Source organism: Gossypium hirsutum, chromosome A04 (genome assembly GCF_007990345.1).
Source record: "Gossypium hirsutum isolate 1008001.06 chromosome A04, Gossypium_hirsutum_v2.1, whole genome shotgun sequence".
NCBI lineage: Eukaryota > Viridiplantae > Streptophyta > Magnoliopsida > Malvales > Malvaceae > Gossypium > Gossypium hirsutum.
In genome coordinates, this window is record NC_053427.1 from 48,213,681 (window position 1) to 48,231,000 (window position 17,320).

At 30.6% G+C, this 17,320-nt stretch overlaps 1 non-coding gene and 1 pseudogene across 1 annotated transcript; both read left to right on the forward strand.

Annotated features, from left to right (window-relative positions):
• The first annotated feature begins 2,774 nt into the window (after positions 1 to 2,774).
• Positions 2,775 to 2,881, forward strand: LOC121228519 (small nucleolar RNA R71). The gene has a single exon (XR_005926095.1). It is a non-coding gene; the product is annotated as a small nucleolar RNA R71 (small nucleolar RNA).
• Positions 2,882 to 7,542: 4,661 nt separating this feature from the next.
• LOC107947902 (ubiquitin-conjugating enzyme E2 variant 1D-like) overlaps positions 7,543 to 17,320 on the forward strand; it is a 32,611-nt pseudogene continuing 22,833 nt past the window's right edge.

Consider the following 17,320-nt stretch of genomic DNA (forward strand, 5'->3'; position numbering starts at 1 on the left):
CTGTGTTGTACTGCTTTTACTAATCACAACTTATGAACCTTACTAAACATGCCAAACAAATTGATACAAAATCCACCACAAAGGACATTCCTTTAAGAGATCGCCACAAATGCTTTCATTTCATGATTTGCCACAAAGGCTTTCTTTTTATGGTTTGCCACAAATCCCATTCCATATTACGCCACAAAGGCTTTCTTTCTCTATCATGTTTTTACGATATGAATTTGCCTAAACTCACTCATGTGAGGTTTGCCCATCATCGCATGGGACACCCAAAAAGCCCCTATGGGTAATAACCTTCCTTTAAATTGATTTAGAGAGTGCCATGGCCATTGAATTTTCCTTTCAAAATTTGTATTTAAAGTCTCGACAGACCCCTTTAGACAATATCGCAAAGACAGGCACAGACTCACTTCACAGGCTATTCGTGCACTAACACAAACCACATTCATCTTTTGACAGATCACACCCCATAACAAACATTCGAGACACACATATGTGATTGATCCTAAACTTCTCAGATTCTATACCATAGCATGCATTCTATTTTCAACAATCACTCATATTGTTACATAACCATTATACTATATTTTTCTAAATTTGGTGTCAGTATTCAATCAGTTTCTATAGAAATGTTTCATATGAACAATACTCATACAGGAGTCAGCTTAGAGACTCACCTAGTTCTCACTGATGGTCACTAAACTAACTATAATTACAAAAAAAGGCAAGCGCACCTATCGAACAATAGTATAGCTATGGTGAGTAGGGAATATCGTATCCACAAGGACTAAAAGTACTAGTAATTACCTTTTTTCTATTACTTAACCGATAAATTGAAGTGATTATTTTTAATCTAAATTTACTAATCTAATTTAACTACGAATGCAATAAAGAATGAAATGAGAAAATAATCAAAGACAACCAATGAGAAAGACAATACCCAGGAACGAACCCACCTAGACTTCACCTATTATTCTGAATTTGTATTAAATGATTTATTCACTTGTGTCTTAATCTGTGGAAATCCCTAAATTATGTCAATATCTCTTTCGAGACTAAGAACAACTTACTCTAGGTTGATTAATTGAAATCTTTTTCTAATTAAAACCCCTATCATTGCATTAACTCGATCTATGGATTCCCTTATTAGAGCTACTCATGGGCTTTTTTATCAAGTCAAGACCTGGACCCAAAAGCTATCATGTAATGTATGCTCATTGAGCCACTCACAGGTCTGTACACAAAGTCAGTACCCGGACCCACGTTACCTATAGCATTTATCTCATGAACTTAGACGCAATACATGAGTTCAGACCACATAATTTTCATAACATACCCCTTTGTATCCTATGCTATGTCTAAGGTTCAACGGGGCTTCATACCAAAGTAAGCTTCAATAACACATTATTTACATATGTACTTACCTCAATACAAAATGATAAAGACGAGCTTAATCCTCGTAAACTTTGTTCTTACCCCGATCAAGACTTGAATCATGTTTCTATTGATCTAAATTAATAAAATTCATTTATTTCATCAACATGTCAATTTAGAAACCCGAAAGTTCATAATTGGGAAAAATGACTATTTTGCCCCTAGACTTTCACAAAATGACCATTTTACCCCTATGTTCAAAAATCAATTTTTATCAAATTTCTTCATATTATAACCCTAGCTTATTACTTTTTATACTAGAAGCAATCCAAAATTTCCATTATTTTTCACATTTATCATCAAATTTCCAACTTATTCAAAATAGTCCCTATTAGGGTTTTCATGAAAAATACCTTCATAAAAGTTGTATATTACATATCCAATACTCATATTCTTCCAAAAAATTTCAAAAAACTACAAATATGCTTTCCTGGAAAAACCCTAATCTCTCAACCATTTTGAAAAATAATCTCCTTCATAGAAAGCTTATGTTACAAAGAGTCCAAAAATGCAAAAATCATCAAGAATAACCTTATAAATAACTTACTTGTAAGAGATGTTAATGGATGATATTTTGAGCTCTCAAAACCCCCTTTTTAAGATGAAAATCGGTTAAAGAAGAAGCAATAAAAAGATGAAGCCTTTTTTGTTTTATTTTATTTAAAACTAGTTGAAATTGGTGACCAAAACACCACCTAATTTTGACTTTCCCATCAATTTGTCCCCCTTATGGTCGGCCACCCTATTCTCTAAGGGTCTAATTGCTCTTTAAGGCCCCCAATTTAGGTTCTTTAGCTAATTGACACTCTTATCTAACAAAATAGGACTTTTGCATTTTATGGCATTTAGTCCTTTTTCACAATTAGGCAAGCAATCGCTAAAATTAATTCACCAAAATTTTCATGTACTTATCTAATCATGCTACAATACATAAATGATATTTAAAATAATTTTCTTGACCTCGGTTTAGTGGTTTCAAAATCACTATTCTGATTAGCCCCAAAATTGGGCTGTTACATATTCCACCTCCATTTACGTTGCATTGCATCACCAGATGTACCTGGGTAGAAACACATAAACCATCAAATTTTTTATTCAAAAGTTCTACCTTATTCGATAACATGGTGATCGCATCTAAGTTAAAAACATCGGCTGCTTTAGTCGGCTTTGTCCTCATGACTTGCCACTGATAATTATTCAGTGACATTTTCTCTATAAATTGATAAGTCGCTTTAGGAATTTTATTATTGAGAGTACCACCGGCTACTGCATCGATTAACTGCCTAGTTGAGGGATTCAAACCGTTGTAGAAGGTTTGAACATGTAGCCATAGAGGTAACCCATGGTCAGGGCAGCTTCTCAAAAAATCCTTATACCTCTCCCATGTATCATATAAAGTCTCTAAGTCCATCTGAACGAAGGAAGAGATATCATTCCTCAACTTAGCTGTCTTAGCTGGTGGGAAGTACTTTAGTGAGAATTTCTCAGCCATTTGATCCCATATAGTGATAGAATCTTGAAGTAAGGAGTTCAACCACTGTTTAGCTTTATTCCTCAACGAGAAAGGGAATAACTGCAGGTGAATGGCGTCGTCAAAAACACCATTTATCTTGAAAGTGTCACAAACTTTTAGAAAATTAGCCAAATAAGTATTTGGATCTTCCTCTTGCAAACCATCGAATTGAACAAATTGTTGTACCATCTGAATAGTGTTCGACTTCAGTTTAAAATTATTCACAGCAATGGTGGGTTTCACAATACTCGATTTAGCCCCTTGCTAGAGTAGGCTTGGCATAATCATACATAGTACGAGGAGCAGGATTCAAATTTGCTAGATTTGCAGGATTTGTAGCAACCACAGGAGGTAGCTGATTATTTTGATTATCAACTATCTTCTTAGTAATAATAATAACATCTTTTTGCTATTCCACTATACACTGTCGACTCTGCCTTGCTTCTCTATGATTTCTGCGTAATGTACTTTCAATTTCACTATCAAATACTAATGGTCCCAATGGGTTTCTTCTAGTCATAAACTAAAGGAACCTGCCAGAAGAAAATAAAAGAAAAATTAGAAAACAAAAATTTAACTAAAAACAAAATCAAATGTAATAAAAATAAATGGTTAAATTAATAAAAATCAAGTGTTCCTAATATTTTAGTCCCCGGCAACAGCGCCAAAAACTTAATGGTCACTAAACTAACTATTACTACAACAAAGGCAAATGCACCTATCGAACAATAGTATAGCTATGGTGAGTAGGGAATATCGTATCCACGAGGACTAAAAATACTAGTAATTACTATTTTTTTATTGTTTAGCCGATAAATTGGGATGAATTTTTTTAATCTAAATTTACTAATCTAATTTAACTAAGAACGCAACAGAAAATGAAATAGGAAATAATCGAAGATACTTAAGAGAAAGACAATACCATGGAAAGAATCCACCTAGGCTTCACTTATTATTCTAAATCTAAATTAAATGATTTATTCACTTGTGTCTTGATCTGTAGAAATCCCTAAATTATGTTAATATCTCTTTCGAGAGTAAGAACAACTTACCCCAGGTTGATTAATTGAAATCTCTTTCTAATAAAAAAATCCGTATTGTCGTATTAACTCGATCTATGGATTCCCTTATTAGATTTGACTCTAATCTGGTAGATTTATGTCGTCCTATTTCTAGAATTGCATGCAACTCCACTCAATTATGCTCAATCTACTCTTAAATAGGTACTTTTGCTTCACTGAAATAAGCACAGTAAACATGATTAATATCCCAAAAATATTAAAACATGAAATAAGCGTCCATAATTGAGAACAAGAGTCAAGTATTTATCATGTAATTCAAAAATAAAATAATAAGATTCATCATAAGTTTCATCTTCCCTAGGTATCTAGGGAATTTAGTTCATAATCTGAAATGAAAACATCTCGAAGTAAGAAAAACTACAAGACATAAAGAAATTCAAATAAACTTTGAAAGAAGTTAAAAGGAGATCTTCAATCTTGAAGGAGATTCGCTTTTGAGTTGGCTTTGATGGTGTTCTTAGAGTAGTTTCTTCAATCTTCTCTGAGTGCCCTCTTAGATCTTCTTCTAATTGATATTTATAGCTTTAGAAGGCACATAAAGCCTAAAAATTGGGTTTTTCCGTGTGTTTGGGAAACAGGAAGCGATATCGACACGAGTTGGCACATGGGCGTATGGCCAACCCGTGTGGAAATGCCCAGGCCGTGTGGATTTTGGAAATAGCTCTATTCATCCAATTTTGGCTCGTTTTTCTTTCCTTTTGCTCCCAAATGCATCTCATAAGTATAGAAACATGAATTTAAAGGATTAGGAGCATCAAATTCACTAATTTACATCATTAATCATCCAAAAATGCATTAAGAATGGGATTAAAATATGTTACTTTTACAGCTTATCAGAAAACATGGCCAAGCTTTGTGTTATTGGATGATTGAGATTTGAATTCCCTAAGAGAAGATCAAGAGAAAGAAAATGTTGTTGAGTAGACTTTATTGTGGCTAGTGATAATTCATCCAGGTAAGTTCATATAATATGAACATTATTTAAATTTCTTTCCTTTTTGTTCTTAAATTGTATAATTGAAAATTTAGTAAGTAGATTGGTTGCAAAATATAAATATAAATTTAAAAGAAATATTGAGTGATGTATGAAGGAATGAAAATGAAATTACAAAATGAAAGCGTCCTGGTGAACTTAGTAAAATACTAATATGCATGGTTATAAGTTATTTCCTGATGATTTCGAGATCCAACATTTGTCGTGAACTCAAAGATACATATGGCACAGATTTAGTTTAGACTGATAATTTGATGTCGTTTTAAAGGTTTAGCTTGGACTGGTAACCTTACATGTGTATATAGCCCTGGCCAGGCTTTCATTGTCTCGATAAAGGTTTAGCCTGGACAGGTAACTTGACACTTCAGTACGTGATAGCCCGAATGAGCCACTGATGTGAAGTGTACCATGTGTTTTGAGTTCTGTTACAATGTTCAACATGTAATATAAAGTATGTGAAATGTGAAATTGACAAGTTAAGAAATGATAGACTATGAAATAATTATTTACTATAATGAAAGGTTGCATCAATGATAAGTTTGAGATTAAGTTTGGATATGAATAATGGCATTGTATTGCGTTTCTTATTAAGTATACTTTGTGTAGTGAAATATATGCACTCACTTTATTGGCGAATTGTGTTGGCGGATAAATAAATTGTATTTTCTTATTAAATTATCATAATATTATTATGTTAGGTAAGTAATTATTGAGTTTGTATGAGCTTACTGAGTATTCAAAATACTTAAGCCTAGACTACTTTTGTCTTGTAGATTTTGGAATGTTAAGAGCTCATTAATTAGATTAGCAAAAAGTTTATACTATCCGCCAGATGTTGTAGTAGACTCTCGATTTATTTGAGTCAGTCTCAGTGGCATGTATATAACCATTTGGTTAATGGTAAATAATCTTGTTAAACTTTGAAGTATGATAACAAATTGAAGTTTGGTTCTATTATGTTCCGCGAAACCCATTGATGTGTAGGGTATCTGTGGAACAGTTCACCATTTTTAAGTATTCACCCAAGATGTTCCAAATTTAGACGTTCATTTTATTTATGAAATAGTTATGTCCGTAGAATAATCCGCAGTTTCGTCATTTGAATTTCTATGCATAGTTGAATGATCGCCGAAGCGATCAGCCATATATTAGTGCACAACATAATTTGCCACGTATGTTTAAAGTATGAATTTGTTTTAAGTTCGCATGGTAACCTTTGGTAGCTCAGATTTGACGACTAGATCGGGTAAGGGGTGCTACAATTTTGCTTAGGATATATTTGCATGATAAGAGAAGAGAAGCTCCTCCAAGTTGAGATTACAGTTGAGAATTTGAGGTTAGTTTGCAATGTCTCTATTTCATTGGCTACCTACTTATTCAATTTTCTGTTTTTGATGCCACAAGTTTTATTGTATTGTCATTTGTCTATCAATCTACATCAAATTACATCCTCTTAAATGCTTTGTTGTCTCACAGAAGCTAACCAAATTACACTATTTGCTACTTGGGATTTATTATTATTATTAGCAGTGTTAGATTGGAATGTTATTAGATTACAATTGTCTTTGCTTCAAATTCTTTTAGAGGTATATAATTAAAGTAAGTGAATTTAATTATGTTATATAATACTTAGAAGCCACCAAAGAAAAAAAAAGACAATAAAGAAAGTGAAGGTGGGGGTAAAGATGTAAGTCGGGATAGTTGGTTGATAGTACATGTACACATATTATGTGATTTGTGTATCCAATATGTTGAAAGTAAGGGAAAACATGGAGCAATGATCTCACAAAAAATGCCATGGAAGATTATAGAAGTGCAATTTCAAAAAAAAAGACTAGCTTAGCATATGACAAGGCTAAGCTTAAGAACAAGTGGGATTGGATGAGAAATAGATGGAGCCTTTGGAAAGCCTTGAAAGGAAATGAAACGTGATTAGGTTGGGATAATGAAAATGGAACAATAAGCGTTAGTAATGAGTAGTGGACGAAAAAAATTGAGGTTAGCTTATTTATCTACACTTGTTTTACTACTTTATTGACAAAAAATTACACTAACTTTTTGGTTTAAATTCTTAGAAATGATCTAATTTATCTTGCTATATAGGAATATGCATTTTAAAACATTTCAAGATGATGGGATTGAACCTGAACTGGAATATAAGATGGAACAATTGTTTGGAATTTCAGTTGCACAAATGTTTCTTAAGTTTACTCCTAGTGAGCATGAAAAGGAAACAATTTATATCCTTTCTCCCCTCCAAATTATAATATTGTTAATGCATCTTATGATTATGTTGAAGTAATGAGTGAAAATAATTCTTTTAACCATAACCAAGCTATATGGAATGGCAAGAAGTTTGGAATGATTGTAGCCCAGTTCCTTCCCCCTCTAATTCTCCACAATTTAATGAATAAGGAGTTGGAAGAAAAGGAAGAAAACAAGACTCTGAGAATGATGCTTCTGGGAATAATAAGAGTTTTAAGACTGAATCCTTTAGAAGGGTTAGAGGATTGACAATGTTGATAGAGAAACTTGATGCTATGGTTCAGGTTGTTACTGAGAAGGGCATTAAAGATATGGAGTTAATGAATCTTGAAGCATACACACTTGCTAATTATTCTTATACACTTGTTGATTCACCAGCGAAGTTAGTATCATTGCCTGACTTAATACCTAGTACTCCATAATTTTGTTTGTTTGCACCTTGATTGAGGATCCCCAAAAAAAAAGACAAATTATTAATGAAATACCACATGACAATGATAGACTTCATTAGATTAAATACTTGTATGAGAAGGAAAAATGAACATCATACTAACTTTAATATAGTTGTTATCTTCTAGTTAGTTCTATTATCGAATTGTAAAATATTTTGAAGTCAACTTTCAATTAGTATTTAGCAGTTATTATTTAACAAATGTATGCTTGCTTAGATTTTGTTGTTTGATGCAATATGTGATGACATTTTAAAGAGTAAGTTGATGCCACATATACCTTTTGTAATGGATCTTATTTGTAATGTGAAAGTGGTTTATCTAAAGTTTGGTTGTTACTTTTGATTTTTGTTTTGATTTTGAGAGCAATGTTTTTTCTCCTAATTCTTTGATGTGGGTGAAATTTAAAGTAATTATAGTTTGTTTATATATATTTGTAGGCATGGATTTGCATGTTATATGCAATAGAATACGTAGAGGCACAGAAATAGTAAATTCTGGAACTCGGTAGCTTATGCATTTGGTTATATATCTCTTTATTATGTAAAGTACATACATAAGGAGCCATGCATGACTTCTTTTCAACCAGGATAAAAATGGATGCAAGAATTGTTGAATGGCCATGGAAAGTGTTGTTTTAACATGTTTTAGAATGACACAAAGCACGTTCACCAATTGTGCATGGATTTAAAAAGCAAGTATGAGTTGCTTCCTTCATATAGAATGTCAACTTTAGAGAAGAGGGGGTTTATTTGTCTTTACTCTTAGTAAGGGAGCCTCCAATCAGGATGTCCAAGAGTAGTTTCAACATTCGAGTGAAATTGTCAATTGAATTTTTAAAGAGGTTTTAGATGCCATGGATGACTTGTCAAGAGACATAATAAGACAAAAATATCCTGAATTCAAGGAAATTCCTTCACAAATTGCCAATGGTACCAAATATATGCCATATTTTAAGGTAATTATTTATGGATATTATTGTTCCTTATATTCTATTCTATAGTAATAATTTACAATATCATCAATATCATAATAAATTCTTTCATTTTAGGATTGCAATGGTGTAATTGATGACACTCTTATAGATGTTATAATTCATAAGGAAAATCAATTGTGTTATAAATGAAGGAAAGAGACACCTACCATTGATGTATTGCAGGCATACAATTTTGATTTGCTTTTTACATATGTACTAAGTGGTTGGGAGGGATTAGCTCATGATTCTCATATTTTCCTAAATACAATTGGGAACCCAAGTATAAATTTTCCAAAAGCTCCTCCAGGTATTTTTTTTTCATTTTAATTAATATTTTATTCTTAGTTGTTTGTGCATATTCATTTTAAATTTAAGATAAAGACTTTTTAATTTTGTGGCTCTATTTGGTTATGCTTAGGCAAATATTACTTAGTAGACAAAGGGTACCTTGAAAGAAAAAGCTACTTGACACGTTATCATAAGATAAGGTATCACCCATCAGAGTTTTGTGATGCAAATCCAAGAGGGCAGTGAGAAATTTTCCATCAAGCCCATTCATCCTTAAGAAGTTTTATTGAGAGGGCATTTGGCATTTTAAAGGCGCAGTGGAAGGTTTTAGCGAAAATGCCAATATATTTGTCTCAAGATCAAAATAGAATAATTTGTGTTGCATTTATATTACATAACTACATTAGATTAAGTAAAGTTCTTGACCTAGCATTTAGGGTCATAGATGTAGATCCGAATTTTATTCCTCCCGAAGCATTTTGGAATGCCAAATGCATTTCCATTCAAGAAGTTGAGCATATGAGTACTAATGAAATGACAAAAGTTCATAACGACATCACTACTAGTTGATGGCAACTAGATAACAATGCCGTGTTTCTTAAATATTTATTTTTACTTGTTTGTGTATGTATCTATTTCTTGAATATTTATGTACTCTTAATTTATTTTGAATTTACTTGTGTAAAATGATTTCTCATGAAACTTCATATTAATTGAAATATGCTATTTGACAAATTTATTCAGAGTGTGACATAATTATCACTAATTTACATGCTAAGAACATGACATAATTATCACTAAGAATATAGTTTACAATTATAGTGATACACTATTAATATTTATCAAATTCCACAAGGTTAATATTTGCAAATAAGGAACTCAAGAAATTTGTTTATTTAAATTTCAAAAATACTCACTAATAAATTTCCATAATGGATGTTTTAATTCATTGGTAATAATATTTTATTTAAACAATTTCATCCAATAAAGAATAAAGTATTATAAGCAAATAAGTACTTAACATTAAAATGTGTCATGCCCTTATTTTTCATTTTATACATATTAGCTTTCAACTATCAACTAAGTTTTACCAAACACTTCTAAATAAACAGTTAATAGAATCAGTTGGTCATACCAACCTCTACAGTCAACAATCAACAATCAATATCAGCCAATTGCTAAATAGGGCCTTTATATTCATAATTTGTTTTTAATATGTTAATTTATTTTTGTTTGTGATTATTACGGAATATTTAAATAACTTTTGCATAAAAAATTATATTAAAATCCTTCAAAATCAAAACCAAAATCAAATTGAAAAATAATGCGGTCGTTGAGAGCACCAAAAATATCCTATTACTATAAAATATTGAAAATAAAAAAAATAGTATAAGGGAAGTAGGGCCAAATCCTCAGGGACCGGATTTGCACAATTGCTTGTTCTTCAAAATCTTGGTCAGAATTGTGCCCAAGAAAACCTACGTACCTGGAAAAGAAATAAGAAAAAACAGAATTAAAAGTTTTAATCTGGAGAAAATAAAATAAAAATAGAATTAAAAGTTTTGATTGGGATTTTAGAAATTAAAAATAATAGAAATAAATAAAGTTTAGGAAATTGTGTTCTTATAGAGAGATTCCAGCCTCCGGTTGTCTCAATCCGCCTTGGGTTTAATCCTCAGTTTTTAAGTGATCCTTCTCAAACAGAATAAGCCAGTTATATTGGAAGAGAACTCCTATGACCACCAGCTCTAAGAATTTGGACTTACAATTTAGCGGAACCTGACTCTAGCCAACAATTACTTCTGTGGGATCATCTTATGCAAAATCATCACTTCTCAATGGTGAATCCCACGCCATTTTGTCTCTTGGGCTCGCCAACCTCTGACGTAGTAAGCTAACAAACCGACTGTGCAACCTTCCCAAAACATGCAAAGCGGCCACCTTTGCACACATTAAAAGACCACCTTTTAAGGGACATGGACGGACGCATCAGCCCTGTAATGCGAAGAAGCGATGAATATTCGTCGAGAAGGCTAAGTATGGATTCTAAGTCTAAAGAACCCTTTTGGGGGAATTTTGACAACCTTCAGCTAGATAGATTTAGTGGCTCATGATTTTTGGAGAAAAAGAAATAAACATAATGAAAAGAGAATTTTCATTGAAGAAAATATGGAAAGAACAAAAAGACTAAATTTATGGGAGAGAGAATGTTTATAGTAAAAGATGGATCAAATTTGTGTCACTTCATCCCCTATTTATAGTAATAAGAAACATAGCATATTCCTAATTAAATTCTAAAAGATAAATACAAATAAATAAATATAATTAAAGATAAAGTATAATAAATCCTAAAATTAAATCTAAATAATAACCCTTAACAATTATCCTAATATAATTAAACATTAAATAGTGTCATGTTGTATAAAATCTCTTCTTTTTCACTTTTGCCCTTATGTCTTCCATACTTGCATTTTTGGCACCACCTTTTTCTCTATGTCGCGTGTTGGCCCATTGTATCTTCAAATTTGCGCTTTTTGCCCTTAAAATTTCCTTTTGCCTTCAATTTAGTCCCTGGAAGATAAAAGACCGTAAATAGCTCAAATTAGTAGGGCCATACTCAAAATAAACATGCAATTATCACATAAAAATATGTTGTTCTAGAGTATTACCACAAAATGTAATAAAAACCAAATACAAAACATATTCTAAATTGATCTTCATTTTTTTAATTAAAATTTAAAATATTCTATTGGGTAATTTAATTATGAACAAGGTTTCAATTAGGTATCTTTGTTAGCTATTCCATCAACTTTTTCATTAGGTGTTCAATGGTGATATGTGCCACCATCTTGCTACAACATTTATTTATTTCTCATATTTTCATATTTTCCCCTTTTCACATTATTCTTTTCATAAATAAATACAAAAAATACATAATAATTTATGTTATAATTAAAATTTTTTAGATATGTAATTATAATATTATTTAATTATTTTTATTTTATAAAAATATTTTTCTTTTCTGTCGAGTTTCATGTTTTGCTCGAACGAAAAATAGTTTCTTCTTAGGCTGAGGGCTGTTTCGGCCGCATAGATATTTGACAAATTTGGCTAAGGAATGACATGTTTGACAAAACAAGAGTTGATTTTCAGCAAGGACTTTTTAGCTCTTTAACTAATCATATTGAGAAGTTTAAAGTATTGAAAATGTTTATCTTTATCCTTATCTCTGGAGAGAGTTTTGGAGTTGTTGGAAGATTAATTATTAAACTAAACTTTATTTGATAAATGTTTTGATATAAGAAATATAATGTTTTTGAAAAAACTTGTTTTTGAAATAAAACTTGATAAATTTCAAAGTAAAAATTTGTTTCAAAATATTTCTAAGAGATAAAATTTTAAATCTAATCTTTCAAACACTTAGAAAATATTTTGGAAGTTCTTCAAAACAATAAACAATTTTGTAAACATTTTAAACAAGTTAAAATGCTCTTAGAGATCAAAGTATCAATACCCTCTATAAGGTATCCATACTGATTTGAGCTTCAAAGTTTAGAAAAATTGAGCAAAACTCAAAAGTATCGATACCTCTAACCAGTTATCGGTACCTTTAAAAAATTATTGATACTCATGCCTAGTATCGATACCAATTTGAGCTTCTGTCTGTCACAAAATATTGAGCACAAATACAAAAGTATTGATACCTTCATAAAAGTATCGATACCGTGTAAAATTTATCGATACCCTCCCCCAATATCAACACTGTTTTGAGTTATGATGTTTTGAAAGTTAAACAAGAAATTGCTCGAGTATCGATACCCTTCCTAAGGTATCGATACCTCATAGTAAGTATTGATATTTCCTCTATTATATTAATATTATAGGATTTAACAATCACTAAATTTATACATTAAATGCCCAAAATATTGATACCCATTCAAAGGTATTGATACCTATTGTTGTAAGAGAGATTATTGCATTGGTTCTTACATCTTCAATGGTTCTATTCAATTTACCACAAACCCAAACTATTGGAAATCAATTATAAGTATAAATAACAACTTCTAAATCTTGTAAGGATTGTTTATTTGTTTGCTCATTTGTTTACTCTTTTGAGAGAGTTTAAGTCTTAAAATTTAGGTAGAAATCTTAAAGGACTTGTAAGGTTAAACCTTATCCTCAAACAATTATCAACATACTCTACAACAATAAAGTCAACTTTTGGGTCAATCTTCTAGGGAGAATCTCAATCTATATCCAAGCCTCCATATTTCAACGAAGCCAACTACTCATATTGGAAAATGAGGATGATGCTATTCATTCAAGCTAACAACTTTGCGGTTTGGATATCATCATGGATGGTCCCTTCATCCCTTTAAAGCAAGGGAAGCTCTCGGTGCCCAAAAGTAAGAAAGAACGGAACAAGGAAGATAAAAGGAGTATTCATTTAAATGCCAAGGTCATGCATACGCTATTTTGTGCACTTGGTCCCAATGAATATAGTAAAGTGTCGTATTGTTCCCATGCTAAGGAGATATGAGACAAACTAGAGGTCACACATCATGCAGCTCGAACCCGATGATTGGGTTGGGCGAGGGGTGTTACAATCACATTCAAACATCACTTTGTTTTTAAATTGATTATTATTTGGTCAACTTATATTATAAAGCCTTAAGGAGATGTGAAGCTATCACAGAATCTATTTCATCTAAACGTAGTTCTAAGTGGTCTTTGGAATTTTAGCAAGTTTATTATTGGTTAATGTGCATCTTGATCTGAGCTTGAACCAAAATCATAGCCTTTGATCCTATGATCTAAGTTAGAGTTCATTTAATTAAAATTCTTTTGATTGGAATGCTTCTTAGTAATAGGATTTGAGTAATTTTTGTGATAAGTTTTAAGCATTACAAAACTAATCTTATGATGTATTTTATATATTGTAATTTTATAAGAGAAAATGTCTTTAAAAGGATATTATTAATCTCTCAATATATTGCTAGCAATTACCACATGAATAAAACTGTAACTAGTTGTTCAAATGTCAAACTCAATTGTGTTAGGTTGAATGATAAAATGATATTTTGTTAATGATACAATCTTTTTTCTATTCACATCTACAACAATTACCCTAAAATTTAGTTTAGAAATTAAAGTTAATGTATTTTTTTTTTGCTAATTATGACTCTTACCTTATTCATTTTTCCCTTTGTTTTCTTTCAACATTAATTTTTTATGCAATTATAAATCTGTTATCAAAGCTAATTACATGACATTAAGGGTATTTTTTTGTCATGGTAAGCTCTTTGAGGAGAACTAATTCTCTTGACGTCCTTCATTGTTTTAACTAATTACCAATATTTATTATTTGTATTATCGATCTTGGGTTGTGAGTCTCTATTGAATTCAATACGCTTGTCATTTTATTATGTTTTGAAAGTAAGATTCCTAGTTCTTGTTGAATATAACATCCATTTAGTTTTTCAAAGTCGTGTCTTAGTGTTTCATGTATATTTGCCTAAACATGGAAATTTTACTAAAGGTTCCTTTGCTTTGAAATTGAATATTCCTTATGTTTTTTCATTAGATTTTTTTGTTTGGTTTAAGATTTTTGAAGATAATGTTGGCTATTTTTCACAAGGCATTTAGTTTTAACAAGTATTTTTTAACATGCTTGTTTAGCTCATTAAAGGTAAAAGTTTGTTGGTATTTTGAAAGATCGATAGTTTATGAGGTTACTTTTTTTTGTAGGTTATTTTGTAGGTTTGATAACACGTACTGGCTTTTCTTAGGGAGCTTGAACAATATTTTTTTGCTAAACAGACAACATGGTCTTCCCAAAAGGAGCAACGAAGCCATGTTTGTGATTAAATCATATAAGACCTCAAGGTATCAGGATTCATACATTATTGATTAGGTTGTTAATATAGAATATCTTTTTTTAGCTAAATTTATATATTTTTCCTTTACTAGTTTGAATTGAAAGTGTAGAGTTCTCTGAAGCTAGAAATTACAGAGGAACATGTAAACCTCATTTCTCTTTAATTTGAGGAAGCTCCCTTCTTACATATGGTGGAGCTTCATAAAACTTGTAGTGACACATTGGAGTTTTATAAGGCATAGTTTATACTAGTTGCTTTTAATTTTAGCTTTGTTAGTGATAAAATATAGTCTCTCTAACTTTTTTATAACCTAATTTAATAGGGATATTTTTTGTCTAAGCCAAATATCTACTGAGTTTATGTGCAATAAATAATATGTTCAATTGTTTCTTGCCTTCTCCTGTCTTATTAGAATATATGCTTAGTACTTTGAATGATTTTTTTATCTAATTATTCAAAGACATACCTCAAGTACTAGGTGTTGGCAAATGAATTAAGTATACCACATTCTTAAGAATTCGTGGTATTAGATTTATATTTGTAATAATAATTAAAAAATAAAAATTACTATTTTGATACGAAATATATTAGAAATAATATTTATTTAGAGAGAAAGTTTTAAGGAAAAAATTCGTCCTTAATTATTTTGGTATGTCTTTATGAATTTGAGATGATATTTGTCCCCAAAGCTTTTGGGAGGAAATTCATCGTATTATATTCATACCCAAAGCTTTTCAGAGACACAACTATAAAGGACAACTATTAGGAACGACTTATGTTGTCTTCAAATCTATTAGGGACGATTATCAAACTTTTTGGGATGATTTCAATCATCCTCAATGCCATTAAATTTTGTTGTGTTTGCTGCATAACAAAAATTTAATAACTTTTATAAACTTGAACATTTATTGTGTTATCTATGACTATAAATTTTTATCAAATTTAGTACTTGTGTTTTGGTCTAGCAAAACCAGTTTATTTCCTATCTTTCTATCAAATGATTTTCTCCTCTATTCTCGTACCATCGATTGCTAAGAGAGTGGACTTTTAATCTTGAAATGACCACAATATAAAAACTTTACTTTTCTAGTAGGAAAAATTAATTCTCTCTATAATAACCAAAACTGAAAATCTCAAGTGCTCACAAAATTTAGAATTTATTTGTATCTAATAAATTTCCCTAAAATTTGACAAATATGTCTAAGTTGTAGACACTCAATTTTGCCCTTGCCCAGAAATAAGTTCAAAAAAAAAAACAAAGTCCAAGTCCAGTACAAAATTACAAACATATAATTTGGCCCAATCGAAATGGTCCATTACTTGAAAAGATTGAAGGTCCATCTATGAGCTTGACTCATATGGAAATATAATCTTTAAGGATATGCAATCTTAGATATGATATGCAATCTTGAAGATATGATCTTGTAATCTTGGAGATTTAATTTGTAGATATCCTTTAATCTTAACCGTTGATGTAATTGATCTGTACCGTTGGATTTGGGAAGGCTCAACTATAAATAGAGGCCTCTCCCTTCATTGTAAATCACTTGAGTTTTGGGAAGCAATAAGAATTCTTGAGAGCATTCACTCAAATTTCTCTCCTTCTTGCATTCTTACTCTCTGTGGTTTGTTCTTATTTTATTCTTCGTCTATCTTAGTTTTTCAACCCTTTTTTTATTTTAATTTCTTCATTTTTCAAATATATATATTTATTCCTATCTTTTATACATTTGATTATGTATTTTATATATTATAATATTTAACCTTTTTATATAGTTTATTTTCAAATATATATTTTCTATGCATGTGTATATATTATATTATCATTTCATGTATTTTGAACTATTGCATTATATTTTTATAATTTGTAAATGTTCAATTTATTCATTTTTTTAGTGTATGTCATTTATCTTATTTGTGCATAGTTTCATTTTTTTATATGCTATGTTTAATTATTTCTTTTATATGCTATTTTATGATATATATTGTTGTATAATTTTTGCATGTCTTATGTTTTTCTTTTAGTTTACTCATATTTTTATTTGTTTATTATCTTATATTTACCCTAGTATGATTTTTTTCATTAAACGTATGTTCATGTTATTTAGTTTTGTCTTAATGATATTATTTATGTTTGTATGGAAATGTTAGAATATTTTGTACATCTATGCTTCATGATGCATTAATATGTTATCCTAAAACGTCATTTAAAATAATATTCCAAGGTTTTTTTTTAAAAAAAATAAAAGGCAATGCTTGATGTTTGGAAACTTCGAGAAAGGTAGTGCCCTAGCTTACTGGGTTGCAACTTTTCTCGTTGAATTCGAATAGTCAAGCACCCTTCTAAGTGATTTTGAGTTTTCAAAACTTAAACAATTATTTCGAGATTTCAAAACATAGTGCCCTAACTTACTGGATATGGCGTTTTGTTGTTTTG